Below are 3,058 nucleotides of genomic sequence, written 5' to 3'. Positions count from 1 at the left end.
ATATATAAGATATGTTTTCTATATATTTTTGTACTCCCTCTGTCCTAAAATAAGTGTCCACCGACAAAAAATACGCAGTTTAAGAAAACACAAATCAATATGGCTTTTACCTAATAAAATGACATTTCTACCCTTATTAATTTTTTTTATTTAGTTTCTTTTAGAATTCATATAGTTTAATTATTACACCTACTTTTATACCAAACAATTTTTTTTCCACAACGTATCTTGAAACTTTCATTATTTTTGGTAAACAAATGGAGACAAAATTTGCCACCATAATTTTGTGACAAATCACAGTTAAAATTTCATTTAGGTTAAAACTCATTTAAAATTTCATTTTGATTCTAGATTATGGAGCCTTTTCTTTTGCCGCCAATATTTTATTCTATGTGTCCCTTCACTTTCCATTAATTACATACACATATGTCTTCATTTAAAAAAAGACTTCCCGTAACTAGCCTAAAACATTATATGTGACAACCTGAAATTTAGGGCTATTATCATAATCGCCAATCTGTCCGTGAATCTCTTGTGTATCCGAATTACTGAGTTTTAGTTTATCTTAAGTAAAACAAATAAGTTCATTTTAACTATTATATGATACCTGATGATATCATGCTTTCAAATGCATAACGAATCAAACCGCACAAACTGTAGCCTTAGGAATACGACTAAAAAACTGAGAATTCGTAAAAAGTCATTTTAAGCGAAGCAATTATTATAATATTATAGTACATGTTCCCCTATTTCCGAAAATATAAAGAACGTCCAAAACGGAGTTCGTATGCAAAAGTTACGACAGTTTTAAGAAAACAGACAAAACACTGGTTTTCTTTGATCGTGCAAAACCGAACCGGTCCGTTGAGGTACTTACGCTTTGCCGACGGGATTTCCGAGAGCGTTTTTAGACTCAGGTTTTAGTCTATTATTTCATTTCACACTCGAAATAATTTTTACGAAAATATTTATAAAAGTTGCGAAAACGGACACCGCGAGCCGTTTTGACGCAAAACTTTAAACGCAAATTCCCGGAGTTCCGTAACTCCAAAAATTAATCCGTTCGGGTTTCTAGAATCCTTAAATTACCCTCTTTCATAATAAATTCTCGAAAACACAATCTGATGTAGGGATCTCGATTCATCAATTTATAAGTGTTTATGAGTGTTTTGGACAAGTTAAAGGATTAAACTAGTTTGTATACTTTGTAGGCCCCACATAACTTCCATACTAGGGAATTCATTTCCCCTCTTGCTTCCCCATTTGATAAAAACCACGTGACAAAACCCATATCTTCACCACCTTACCTTCTTCTTCCTTGCTTGCACACTTCATCTTCAAGGTACAAGGCATGGCCTTAAGGGCTTGTGAGTGCCTCTTATGCTATAAATAAGAGCTCATAGCAAGCCATTAAACTCACAAATCTTCAGCCATCTCCTTCTCTCTACATCTCTCTGTAAATCTCTCTCACTTACACTCTCTTTACCACTCTCGGTACACATACACAAAGACCACATACAACCAACACTTCACCACCTTACCCACCCAAACATCTCCCTTATAACTCCTTTGACCATCTACAACACCTCAGCCCCTTCCCCCATCGTTTCCAGCTCAAAAGGAGGAAGAACCGGAGGCAAAACATCCCCCGGAACCACCCTACTACCACCACCGAACTCCCACTGCCGCTGAGTGCCACCACCATCGACCACCACCTACTGCTACATTGTAAGTTCATCCCCACCACCTCCGTGATTATTGTTTGTCCCATAATCGTCAATCGTAACAAAAATATACATATATAATCTGCCGGAGACCTTTCTTTTGTTGTTTTTTGGTTCGTCGCATGTAACGTCAAAGAACAGGAGGTGATTCAAACTGCAATTTCAAGTATTCAAAACCTACCCCCCTCACGAAAGTTCCTTACAAACCAAGTCTCCATTATTCAAACTTCATTACAAAATTCATTCCCCATACCCCATTTCTAAATTCTTAACATTTTTGATCCTAATTTATTTAAACCTTCATTTATTTATTCACAAATGGTCCCTCATTTGGAAATTTTATTTATAATTTAGTCCTGAACACCTAAACTAGGATGTATATGTTCCATATTGGTCCCTCATTTGGAAATTATATTTATAATTTAGTCCAACTAAGTTATGTAATTTACATAATAGACCCTATATCTTGGTTAATTACCAAACTAACCTCCAAATATTAATTATATTAATATTTCCTTAGGAAACTAAATTATCTCGGAGATTCATATTCACGGAAATACTACTCGACCTTCTCGCATCCATTCCAGAACACTAATCGTCTATCGCATGTTAAGGTGAGTTTTACGTATGGGTTTACTTATACAAACTATACATTTTGGCTTTTAAAAACTCATTGCAAACACTGTTTTAACTGTTGTTATACATACAAAGATAATACTTTTTAGACTTATTAAAAGTATTACTGCGTTAGCAGAAAACCTGTGACACTCACCAACCTTTGTGTTGACTTTCAAACTTACATGTATTCTTAGGGGATCATCAGACAGGCGTTCAGACAGAAGGTTAGTCGTGGATTGTAGACGACCTAGCTAGCTTGTTTTTGTTATCTGCTTCCATGTTTAAGGCAACTATTGTACTATTATTATCTGTAAGAACCCTGTATTCAAACTTAATGATGGAATACAAATGCAGTTTTGTTTATCGTTGTACTTGTGCTATATATTCAGTTTATCTGTGATCCATGAACTTAGTCCCACTCCCGGCGTGTTTCGCCTTGGCCGGGGGTGTGACATTATCCACTACTGGTCATATTTCAAATTTTCATATGGAGGCTTCCACAAATCCATCCACTAAAAAAACACCACCGTTGCACAACGTCAAGCTATATATCAATTCTTATTGCAAGAAAGTATTGATGGAGAATTAAAAAAAGGTTCCATAAGCGAAATAGCTTCACAATTTTCGGTTTCTACACGGACTATTAGTCGCATTTGGCATCAAGCTAAATTTCAAATTGACAAGGATTACCGGTTGATTTATCTTCAAATAAGCCA

The 3,058-nt window shown here is 35.4% G+C and overlaps 1 long non-coding RNA gene across 1 annotated transcript; it reads left to right on the top strand.

The window, feature by feature from the left end:
• Positions 1 to 1,435: 1,435 nt before the first annotated feature.
• LOC145168948 (uncharacterized) lies at positions 1,436 to 2,633 on the top strand. The gene is made up of 3 exons (XR_013742192.1): positions 1,436 to 1,728; positions 2,245 to 2,338; positions 2,537 to 2,633. It is a non-coding gene; the product is annotated as an uncharacterized LOC145168948 (long non-coding RNA).
• The last annotated feature ends 425 nt before the right edge of the window (positions 2,634 to 3,058 follow it).

Source organism: Lactuca virosa, chromosome 4 (assembly GCF_052849685.1).
Source record: "Lactuca virosa cultivar CGN04683 chromosome 4, Lactuca_virosa_CGN04683_v6, whole genome shotgun sequence".
Lineage (NCBI taxonomy): Eukaryota > Viridiplantae > Streptophyta > Magnoliopsida > Asterales > Asteraceae > Lactuca > Lactuca virosa.
This window is presented reverse-complemented; position numbering and strand designations above follow the sequence as displayed.